This window comes from Leopardus geoffroyi, chromosome B3 (genome assembly GCF_018350155.1).
Source record: "Leopardus geoffroyi isolate Oge1 chromosome B3, O.geoffroyi_Oge1_pat1.0, whole genome shotgun sequence".
Lineage (NCBI taxonomy): Eukaryota > Metazoa > Chordata > Mammalia > Carnivora > Felidae > Leopardus > Leopardus geoffroyi.
Genome location: NC_059337.1, coordinates 31,916,196 through 31,928,247, shown reverse-complemented (window position 1 = coordinate 31,928,247; position 12,052 = coordinate 31,916,196). Strand labels below are relative to the sequence as shown.

The 12,052-nt window shown below is 57.9% G+C and overlaps 1 long non-coding RNA gene across 1 annotated transcript; it reads left to right on the top strand.

Moving 5' to 3' along the window:
* The first annotated feature begins 8,828 nt into the window (after positions 1-8,828).
* Positions 8,829-11,754, top strand: LOC123582082. The gene is made up of 2 exons (XR_006704185.1): positions 8,829-8,933; positions 11,308-11,754. It is a non-coding gene; the product is annotated as an uncharacterized LOC123582082 (long non-coding RNA).
* The last annotated feature ends 298 nt before the right edge of the window (positions 11,755-12,052 follow it).

Sequence of the window (12,052 nt, the reverse complement as noted above, 5' to 3'; positions counted from 1 at the left end):
CAGAAACAGCCCTCAGCCTGCGTCACATGCCTCCTGTGACAGGGAACCCAGGACCCCAAGTCTGTCTTCTCCGTGAGGGCTCCATTTATGAGAAAGAGAAGCCTACCCAGGGGGTCCCATCTCAGCCCCCTAGAGCTACTCTTCCCTACATCCCTGGGTCCCAACGGCTGCTGCTGCCCCTCGGTTCTCTTCCAGGCAGGTGTCTGGCCCCCAGACCTTGCCTGGCTCCTCAGCCAAACCACTTTCTGAGAGGACCCTGACTTGTGGCTTCCTGGAGCTTCCCTTGTACACGTGCTCCTGGGTGCCCACGGCCAGTCCCACAGCTGACAACTCCCGAGGGGGTCCCATCCTGAGCCCCTGACCATCACCTCCTACCCCCTCCAACAACCCGGCCATCCTGAGCAGCCCCCTGGCCCACCCCCACCCCATGCCCAACCCAACCCCATGAGCTTCCTCTGCCCTGTCCCCTTGACCTCCGGGCTTCAAAGCCTCAAACTCCAGCACTTCCTCCTCCCAAGTATATTCCAATTCCATCCCTCTTCAAGAACCCTGGTCCTGCCCCACTCAGGCCACCATCCTCTGTCACCTAGCACACCGCAAGACCCCTAGCTGGTCTCCCCACTGAGTTCCACAAGGCAGCGGAGCCTGGAGATCGGGTGCAAGGCTCAGTGGGTTCCATTCTTGGCTCCTCCGCTCATAGCGAGGCTCCAGGTCATGAGCGAGCTACTGAACATCTCTGTGCTACATTGCCGTCGTATTAGCACCTGCCTCCCAGGGTGCCTGTGAACGGTATGGTTCCCAAGGAGTTCAGAGCGGCCGATAGGGGCTGGGGGCAAAGGGGATAAAACGAGGCAGAAAGGGGCACAGGAGCGAGGGCTCTGAGAACTTCTGTGTCCAACGAAGGCCCGTGAACTTGCTCCTGAGATGATTGGAGAGCCTTCAGGATAAAATCTTCCACCAATGTTGCATCCTAGCTGGTGCCCAAGGGACGTCCTACCTCCTCTCCCGCAGAGCTGAGAATCTGCTCTGCCCCAGGGAGGGTCTGGCCGCAGCCCCCACATCGGCTCTAGAGCTCTGCTGGTCACAGGCCTGTCCTGTCACCAGGCTTCAGGCCTCTTCCACCACGAGGGGCCGGGACGAGACAACCAGGGTTCCGACCTGACTCCCAACCTGGGAGGGTGTGCCTGTGGCCAGCGAGTGCCACTTGTGCCGGCACGGCCCTAGGGGCAGGAGTCTGGGGACAGTATCCTCCCAGAATTACTCACCGCCCCTCCTCTGACACATATCCGCCAACTACGAAACTCTTCTGTAAACATATTGTTAGCCTGTTTAATTCTCATGGCAGCTCCAGGAGTTGGGCGTGTTTATCCCATTTTACTACGGGTACACTGAGCAGTGGTGCTGTTACACACCCGTCGAGGGCCCGCTCGAATAGCTGGTGCTGGGGTAGGAGGGAGGCTGAGGGTTGCTCCTGAAGCCAGCGAGGCCTGGAGGAGAACGTGGAGGCCAGCAGGTGGGAGAGGGGTCACAGAGACTCGGAGGGGTTGCCCAGGGCTGAGGCCTGCCAGACACCAAGAAGAGGGGTAGGCAGAGAGAGGGCTGTCAAGCTGAGGTCTGGGGGAAACCTCCCTGAGCCACCCTGATGATTGTACAGATCGAGAAACTGAGGTCTAGGCAGGAACAAAAACTTGCATAAGGTCACTCAGCCTGCCAGAGGCCAAGCTGAGACCTGTCTCTTGGCTGTGGCTCTACCCCTACCCAGTGTATCCTGAACTGGCCAGGGTTGGGGGGATGCTGGTGGGGAGGGAGGCCTGGCTGAGGCCGGGGTCCCAGGGCACACCCAGCTTGGCCTTGAGGACAACCAAGGATCCAGCCTCTCTTGAGGCCCCAGCAGCTCGCACTGGGCTGCCCAGCAGGCACTGATGAAATCTCTGGCCTTTCTGGACGACCAGCAGAGGGTGGTGCTGACCCAGAGTAAAAGCTCCCAGGTGCCCAGCCACCTCCCCAACGTCCATCCCCAGGTCCCAGAGCAGGTGTAGGGGAGGGGCGAACAGAGGGGGAACTGAGTTCCCAGGAGCAAGAACTTGCAGGGCTGAAAATCAGGACCGATGCAGTCCCCTCCTCCTGCCTAAGGGTCTGGTTTCCCCAACTGAGCACTGGAGAAAATCAGCCCTTCTCCCCCTCCTTACATGCCCACGGCTTAGAGAACATTTTGGATATGCACCCAGCTCCATCCAACCTCTGCTCCCTGGAAAAGAGAATGCATCCTAGGCTGCAGCCCTACATAGAAAGTTGTCTTGCAAAGGAGGCTGGACTTAAGGAGGAACTTCCCAAGATCTCCACGGAGTGTCCCTGATGGATTCCAGGATTGTCCTTGTACTGAAAGCCTGCTCTGGGGGGCCAGGAAGATGGTCAGACTGCTGTGGGGCGAGAAGGGTCGGATGTCTCTGTACTGTCTCAGTTTCCCCTTAGGTGAAGGGAGACAATTTTCCCCAGGACAGCGAGGGTGGGGAGTGGGATGATGAACCGTTCAGGGCCCCAGAAGAGATCCCAGCACAGGGCAGTTGGCCCATTGTGGGAGAGCTCCACGTCGCCGCTAACAGCCCAAGACCCTTCCCACTGGTGAGGTCTCCTATTCCCAGTCTTCTAGAATCTGGTCACAGCAGGAATCCTTGCTCTGACTGAGAGCTCACTATATCCCCTGAGGCCTCCTCTCAAAGTCCCAGATGTCCAGCTTCTAGGGACAAAAGTCCCGGGACAGGAGGCAATGCAGGGTCAGAGGCACTGAGGGTACTGAGATCCCCGGGGTCAGAAAGAACCACCGGCCCTGCCCCTGCCGAGACTTAAAATGCCCAGGAGGCTGGAGGCTGCCATCCAGGTGTTCTGTGCTTTGCTGTGGAAGTCGTACCCTCTCTGGTCCTCAGCACCCAGCCTGGCTGTGCTTTGTCGGGGACAGACCATATGGTCTTCCAGGGGCCCCTTCCAGCATCACGGCCCTAGAGATTCCCACCAATGCCCCCACATCCCCACATCCAGGCAAAGTCTGCGGGAAAGCCCCCCTGTAAAGGCCAGTTGTCCTACACTTAACCCTGCGGTCCTCACAAGCTGACGGGCTCCTCTGCCCAAGAAAGCAGACCAGGTGGGCAGGGAGCTGGGTGCCCCAGCGGGCACCCCGGAGACCGCGAGGCAAGGACAACGGAGTTGGGGACACACAGGAGGGACAGCATCCTGGCAGGTGGCAGGCTGTACTGCCTAGAGGCGTGTGTGACTCATGGGATAGGACGACAAAGGGGCATTTCCTCCCAAAGCCGAAACCAGACAGGGAGGAAAGAATACACATCCTGAAGCCTTTGTTCTCCCAGGTACACTTCCAGGTCGGCCCTGCCATGAATCACTGTGACCCTCCTGCCCTGCTGCCTCATGCTGTCGTCAGAGTCTGGGGCTCTCGATTCCACAGTCAGAATACCCCACCCCCTTCCACTGCCACGAGCACCCCGGGTCAGAGCACACCTCTGTCCTGGACCACGGTAAGAGCTTCTTCCAACCATCCAACCATTCCGCTCATGACTCTCCGCCCCCTTCGGGGGCTTTTTCATCCCTCAAATGGCAAAGGTGGGCCTCCTGAGGCCCCCATCCCCTCCCCAGCCACCGGGCTCTTCCTCAGCCCCTCCCACCGACGCCCCCTCTGTTCCCTCTGCCTGGAATCCCCCTCCCACTCATTTTTGCCTAATTGGTACCTACTCTTCAGGTTCAAGCTAAGTCATCTCCTAGAAGCTTTCCCTGCCCCCCCAACTAAGTCAAATCCCCCATGACGTGTGCCCCTGGCACCACACACCCCTCTTTAGCCCTTGTGGGAGCTGCGTGTATCTTATGAGGTTTAGCACTAGGTCAAAACTGGGTCTAGTTTGCCCTCCGTCGTCTCCACAGCATGTGGCACGGGGCCAGGCACTGAATGGATGGATATCCTGTGGTGGGTCTGCAGCCCCTCACCTCCCACCCTACCAGGCCCCAGCTCCTCCCTGTAACGCTTGTCATCTGCAGTCCGTGGAGCCTCCTCCTGGTTGGGCTCTGTGGTAGAGACTGGGCAGCGCCCCCAGACCCCAAGACCAAGGCCAGACTGAAGACCCTTGCAAGTTCCCCAACAGGCACCAAGGATAGCCCCGTGACACTAATTGCCATGACCTAGTGACTCGGAGGAAGCCAGTCCTCCGGAACCCAACCCCCCAACTGGAGGAGCCCGAACTAGAACCAGATGCCCAGAGACAGCCAGGGCCTAGCCCAAGGTCACACAGCAAGGCTGCCACAAAGCTATACCAAGAATCCAGGGCGCCAGCTCCAGCTTAGGGTTCTCCCCGCGCTATATAAATGTGGCTATTTTTAGGAAGCTAATTAGCAAGTCAAATATGACTCCTGCTAATAATAATACCACCTTTATGCTTTTCAGTCTCTGCATCACCTCATTTGCTCCTGCAGCAGCGGAAGGACCAAGCAGTGAAGTAGGAGGTGATCTCATCAGAAAGGTGTGGTCAGGAAGGAGGAAGTGACTGGGCCTTCAGCCTATCCCACCAGCTCAGTTTAGCGATGCTCCCTGAGGCCACAATGTCCCAGAGGCCCCTACGTCTGTCTGTCTGTCTGTCTGTCTGTCCGGGGCCTGACTCAGAGTATCTCAGGTGGCCTGCTGTCCTTGTAGGGCCCCCAACTCCACCCACCCAGCTGAAGTCAGCTTCCCGCCCCTGGGAGTCCCCACTCCATGCTGGTTTCAGTCCCAAACCTGCCTCCTCATACCTACTGGGCTTCAGGTGGCTTTGAGGGCTGGTATCCACGGGGTAGATTTTTTTTTTTCCCTGCGAATCTGTAGCACATGTAAAGGATAGTTCTGGGAAAAGAGGCATGGGCAGCCTAGTTCTATAGCCTGGGCTGCCCCCCATCTCAGGACCCCAGCTAGGATGAAGGACGGCTTTGGGGTGCCTGGGTGGTTCAGTGGGTTAAGCATCCAACTTTGGCTTAGGTCACGATCTCACAGTTCGTGAGTTTGAGCCCCACATTGCACTCTCTTCTGTCAGCACAGAGCCTGCTTCAGATCCTCTGTCCCTCTCTCCCTGCCCTTCAAGCGTGCTCTTTCTCTCTCTCTCTCTCTCTCTCTCTCTCTCTCTCTCTCAAAAATAAAATAAACATTTTTTAAAAAAGAATGGAGGACAGCCTTGTCCCAAGAAGGGATAGAAAGTCAGGTCCAACCTCTTGTCCTACAGCCCCATCTCCTGCCCGCTCCCTCCTCCCCTGCAGAAGCTCCTGGGACATCCGGTGGCACCAGACAGGGCTGGGCTCAAACATGATGTCAGATCCTCGATTGCTTCCTGTGACCTTCCTGGAGGAGAGAGGTGCATCCCACTGGGATGCAGCCGGGCTATTCTGTCAGGGAAATGGGTCGGGGCAGAGCTCCTGTTTCTCAAATGGGCAACTGAGGCACAGGCCAGAATGCTGTGCCCCTCACCTCCAGTAAGAGCCTGCACCGAGGGTGCCTGGGTGGCTCAGTCGGTTAAGCCCCTGACTCTTGATCTCACAGTTCCTGAGTTCCCGCTCTGTGTCAGGCTCCTCACTGACAGTGCTGAGCCTGCTTGGGAGTCTCTCTCTCTCCCTCTCTCTCTGCCTTCCCTTTGCTCTCATTTTTGCTCTCTCACACTCAAAATGAATAAACTCAGCATGCACTGAGCCCCCAGGGGCCCAGAACCCGCCCAGGAGGGTGGTGGGTGAGACAAGAGGACACCTGGGCCGGTTTCCAGGACTCTCAGCTTACAGGACAAGGACCCTCTGTGGTAGGTCCTTCACCCAGACTCAGGCTGGGGAGCTCTGCGGTCAGGAGGACTTCTCAGAAAGGGGGCACCGTGGGGCAGTGAGACAGGGCACAGCAGGTGCAAAGGCGTGGAGGGGAGGATGGGCTCAGGGATCCCCGCTGAGATGAACGCCCCTGGCCTCGCCGGCCTCAGCTGGCTAGACTAGCCTGCAGGGGAAGACTCTGGGCTCCTGGCCCACCACAGTTTTAACACGAGTGGGCCCCCAGGTGTGGTAACTGTCCCGGGCGCTGCCCCCTGGAGTCTCTTACTGATAAGTCAGGCTCTGGCTCTCGGTCCCTGTGGGGCCGGCAGGGAGGGACTGCTTCCAGGAGGAAGACAAAGGCCATCCCGGTGAAAGAGAAGTAGAGGCCTCCCGGGGTGGCTCATGGGTGCCCAGGGGCGATGGGTGCCCCTCCCTCCCTCCATTGCCTGGGCACCCCCTTCACCCAGTCCCAGACCTGGTCCTCACCCACAGGAGGCCCCCCACCCCAGGGGCTCTCCTGGCAGGGGGCAGCGATGATGCGGACACAGCAAGAACAGAGCTATCAGTGAACAAAGGGAGAGGGCAAAAGGCGGCTGCCTGTGCGGGAGCCGTTCCTGAGGTGGCGGCGGGCATCACGGGCTGCGTGTCTGAGAGAGGAAGCATGAGATCGCCTCTCCGCCAAGTGTAGAGTTCCTGACCAGAGACTCGGCCTCACGGCTGCAGCTCAGGACATACTTCAGCCTTCCCAGGAAATCCCTGTTACCCCCTGCCAGGGGCCTTTCTATCCTAATGGAAAGGGTCTCTGAATTGCCTCCGAACCCTGGTAGCAGGGACCCCCAGTCCCCCTGGTCCCCTCTGGGGTGGGAGGGGGAACATACATTAAGGGGACCCAGCAGGGGCCATGCTGAGCGCAAAGGCAGGCGGCAGCAACGTGGGAGGGGGGTTTAGACACCGACAGCCTTGTGGCAGGGGCCGTGCCCCCTCCCCGCGGTGAGGGAGGCACCCGGCAGCAGGGCGGCAGGACAGGTGCAGGAGTCCCGAGGTCAGGCCTGTCACACAGCATCAGGGAAGGAGCGGCCAGTACCCAGGGAGGAGCCTCAGGGCAGCTGTAGCTTTTCAGCTGAGTGAGCGAGAAACATGGGCTAAAGTGCCCCACTTTCCCGGCACGAGCTAGGGAGGGCTGCCCACTGCCCGCGGGGTCGGGGACTGCGTGGTCCGCAGAGTCAGAAGAGGCAGCGTGAGATCAGGGCTCAGAGAGGGGGGCGGGCGTGTGGCAGCAGACATCCCTCCCCCATCCCACATGAGGAGAATGAGGGTCACTAGGTAGGAAGGAAGGGATCCCTGATGTCCGGGGTGGGGGGGGGGGGGCGCTCCTTAGACTGTGAGCTCAGCAAGGCACAGTGGCCTGCGCCTCCCTGGTCCGGTGGGGCTCAAGTGCTGGATGCAAACAGGGCAGGCACCGGACTCTGGAGCTAGGTCCTGGGAGTACCCCAAGAGTAGCTTCAAACTTAGACCCAGGCAGGAAGGGCTCCTGTCCTGGGCCCTGCACATTAGAGGAATCCACTCTGACCCTCCTCTGGTTTCACCCCCACAATCGAGGGGCAAAATGCCCGTGAGCCAAGGGGACATGCCCACCCAAGGCCCATGCTCTTCCTCCGCATGCAGTACCCCAGAACTCCCTGCCCCACAATCTGCGTGGGCCTATTCCCTGGCCCTGTGGCTGGTATGCACACCTCAGGCCTAAGGGGTAGCCAAGGGCAGCTGTTGCCTGGTCTGTGAATGAAACGTGGCTGGATGGCCTGGGGCAGCCTTGGGCAGTATCCAAAGTTGGAGCCAGGAGAGGAGTTGGGGGAGGGGATCTCCTCGCCCTGCCACATTCCAGCACTGGACCCCAGGAGTCCAAGAGTTCTAAATTGCACTCTGACTTTCCAGGTTGTTCTCCGGGCATATTTATCCACGTAGGAGGCTAGAATGTATTCCATTTAGCAATTTGTTAGCTTGATGTATAACTTTTAAATATCTAAACATATATGGGCCTCCCCTTGTGCTTCTGTTCTGAGCCCCACAAATGTTAGGGGTGGGCCTTGCAGAGGCGCTTCCTGCAGGGCCCCCCCACCACATGGTCCCTCATGCTTGCTCTGAAGTTCATGGTCTCTTTCCTCCAGGATGTCGGGGAGGGACATGAACCCCAAACGCCCAGGCTAGACCATCAACTCCCTGAAGCAGGGACCAAGTCCTAAAGCTCTACTCCATTTCATTCCAGAGCTGACTCAGTCCCAGCACCTAGCAGCTGACAGTGGGGGGCATCCCAGGAGCCTGGGGTCCTGGGGGAAAGGAAGTAGTACTAACTGAGCACCTTCTATGGGCCAGGCTCTGGAAGAATCTCCCCTAATCCTCAGGAATCTTCTGGGCACATTGTCATTGTTTGCACCCCTTTGTTGCAGAAGAGGAAAAGGTTCCAATTGCTTACAAACCTTGCCCGAGGTCACACAGAGCCTCACTCTGAGCCCCAAGCCTATACCCTTTGCTCTTAAGCAGGCAGAGAAGAGTGGGAGGCATTTCTGGCTAGGGCATCTGTGGGAGGCTAGGAACCAGCAGAGAGCTGGCCTCTGGGTATCACAATGGGCGGGGGAGCGGGGGACAGATCAAGCCACCATGTGTGGACTCCAGGCTCTGGTCACTAGCCCCCTCAAGGGCCAATCCCAAGTCTCCAGTGGGGTGCGTGGGGACTGAACATTGTCTGAGAAGCAGGCCGTGTGCTGAGTACCCCCCTTGGAGCCTCTCTCAGGCCCTGAGTGCCTCTCACCAGAGGTGAGGACCCTTTTCATAGGTTCATATGAGCCTCAAGAGCCCCAGGCATCTAGGAAACCAGCCACTGAGATAGGAGGGGAGATTAGACATTTATCCGGCCACATGGAGTGTTTGGCCCACCATGTGCAGGGGACAGATAACACCATGCCCCGGCCTCTCCTCTCCACACTCACCTCCATGTCAGTGACCTCCATGTCACAACACGATGGGGCCTTGGGTGAGTCACTGAGCCTCCCACAGCCTCAGCTTTCCCGCTTGTCAAGAAGGGAAAACAACAGTGTCCTCTCTTTGAGGCCTTTTCACACCAGGTGAGTAATAACCAGCTCTGGGCCTCGCACCTGCTCACACTGCATGTGTGTGTGTGTGTGTGTGTGTGTGTGTGTGTGTGTGTCTGTGTGTGTGTAGGGGGAGGGCCACACAACGAAGGTTAGTTCCTTTTCCCCGAAATTAACAGCAGTAGTTCCGATTTTCAGAAAAGAGGAAGTAGGTGGATTCCTGAGAACCTTTTGACCAGAGGGGCAGACCCACCCCCTTGGCAAACCTCTAGCTCTACTGATTCAGTAGGTGAGGTCAGGTGTCCCACAAAGGGAGGGGGTGACCAGACTCCAGCTGTAAAGCCAGCACCTCTCCCCTGAATTCTTGTCTACCTGGACCTGCCTCCACCCATCCATTCCCTCCTGGAACGTTTGGCCCCCTGCCCTGGAGAGGGTGGTGGGGTGGTGAGCTCCTGGGGGCCTGCCCAGGCAGGGGGCAGGAGGCAGACACAGGGGCAGTGAGCATCTGTGGTCCGGTCACACTCAGCAAGGACCCTGTGGCACCCAATGCTGCCGAGCAGTGCCCAGGCACCCCTGCCTGGCAGGCTGGGCTCCCCAGCTGGCCCTCAGTGCCTCTTGGCATCAAATCCTCTGTTTACGGCCTTCCCGTCCTCTGGGAGCCCTCTCTCGGCCTCACCTCCAGCTCTGCCCAGCAGCCCCTGAAGGCTTGTCCACCCTCTGCCTCCGTGGCTGCCTCCAACCTCCCACCTCCCCTTGACCTCAGAGATCTGACTCCCGCCAGCGCTCCGCCAGGGTCACTGGCAACCTCTCTGTTGTTACTCTGTGGCACTTCCCTGCCACCCCAGATTCGCCTCCTCAGTGTTGTTCCACTCACGCCCAGATCTCTCACCTCGCTGGCCGCTCCTCCTGCGGGCCCCTTCTTGCGTCTCCCTTCTCCCGATGCCACCTGCAAGTGGGCCCCCACCCCGAGCTCTGTCCTCGGCCTTTTCCTCTTCCTCCCTAGGAGACAGACCTCTCCCACCCCTAGCTTGTACTCCCCCTGCATCTTCAGGGCTCCAGCCCCCTGGTGCCTCTCCTGAGCCCCAGACCACATAATGCACATGCTTACATGACACCACTTCTGGCTGCCTCAGGATCTCCCCAAAACCTGCTCTCTTTCTCTCTCTCTCTCTCTCTCTCATTGACCCAGATGCTGAAGCCAAGCACACCTTTCACTTTCTCCCTCCAGATCTCATCCAGTCTCAAGGCATCAAGTGTCTTCTATGCTGTGGACACCCGAACACCCACACACACGCACCTGCCATCCCATGTCCAGACCTCTCTCTCCCCAGTTGCTCGCTCTGTGATCCACTTGATGTCTAACACCTCGGATGTCCCAGGTCCTGCTCCTCTGCCTAGAATGCCCTTCCCCTATGTGTCTGCAAGGCTCACTCCCTCACCACCTTTATGGCTTCTTTCAAACGTCACCTTCTTGGTGAGACTTGCCCTGGCAAGTCTTCAAAAGAGGGGTGGGGGGCGCCGGGGTGGCTCACTCAGTTAAGCGTCCGAACCTTGATTTTGGCTCAAGTCATGATCTTGTGGCTCGTGAGATATGGGGCTCTGCGCTGACATCACAGAGCCTGCTTGGGATTCTCTCTCTCCCTCTCTCTCTCTCTGCCTCTCCTCCCTCCTCAAAATAAATAAATAAACATTAAAAAGAAAAAAAAAACCTTCAGAAGCTTCCTTGGCCAAGACTGCCTGTCACCACCCTTGCCTTTATTTTATGTTTTCCGCCCTTCTAACAGACTATGTAATTTACATATCATTATGTTTATTGTCTTTCTCCACCAGCTAGAATGAAAGTTCCTTAAGGGCATACATTTGTCTGTTTTGGGGATTGAGGCAAGCCCGGTTCCCAGAACAATGCCTGGCACGAAGTACCTGGTACAGCCACTCCAGGATTTTGCTACACGAGTGTGTGAACAATGGGATCTTGGGCCCCTTCCACAGCGGCCACACCCCACTCGCCACTGGGCTTGTTTCTACCTTCTTAAACACTTTCAAATCTACACCTGAGTCACCATCCCCAAAGCCACTGCTTTCCCCCAGGCCCTATTGCTCCGATGTCTGGATTGTTACTACAGCCTTCTGACTCTCCCTCGCCTCCAGCTGGCCCCCTCCAGGCCACTGCTCTGAGAGGACGCGGCATGGGCTCAGGAGCCAGACTCTGGATTCTTTCTCTGCCTGTGCCGTTTACTGGCTGTGTGACTTTGGGCTGGTTCCCTAACCTCTCTGTGTTCTATTCCCTTATTTGTGAAATAGGGGTGATGATAATAGCACCCCCCCTTGTGGGATGAGGAGTTGTTGAGAGGTTTAAATGATACAACGTGGGTAAAGTGTGTTATAAATGTGGGTCATTGCTTTGCAGTTGCCAGATCTTGTTACCAGACAGAGCAGATCAGAACTTACTGAAAACTATCCCTCGGCTCCTGGTGGTTTCCAGTTTCTTCTCTGAAAGAGAGGGACCCTCCCAAGCGGGCCTCCATCTTGCTTGCCTGGCATTGTCCCCTCGTTCCAATCATGCGAAATTCCCCGTGTCTCCGGAGCCGTCCGTCACGCTGCGTCCTGCCCCTGCCGGGACTTGAGCCACTTTCTCTGCCCTCTGCTGACTCGTACTTGCTTTTTCACTTGACAAAAACCCCAGAGCTTTTTTGCACTGTCACACACAGAGAGCTTCCACATTCTTTTCACAGCTTCATGGTAGTCCATCACGGGGACATGCCGTAGGCTCAGCCCGTCCCACACTGATGGACAGACAAGGTGTTCCCAATCTGTTCCTGCCACAACAGTGCAGCCGTGAATGCTCTTGTGCGCACGTCGCATGTGTGTGGGTGTCTCTGTGGGACAGAATCCCAGGAGTAGGATTGCTGAGCCAAGGGTGACTAGCAAGGTATGACGGGCTGCCCTCCTACCGCCTCGCTGACCTGGTGTGTGCCCCAGCAGAGCCTGGATCTGCACACAGGGCGGGACTCTGAACTCACGCTCCCCTCTGTACCAAGCTGCCGTTCCTCGGAACTAGGGCCCGAGCCTGCAGTGGGACTGATGGTCCCCTCTGCTTTCTGCCTCTGTCACGATCGGCCTCCTGGAGCCTGCAGGGAGGGATACTGGGGGGC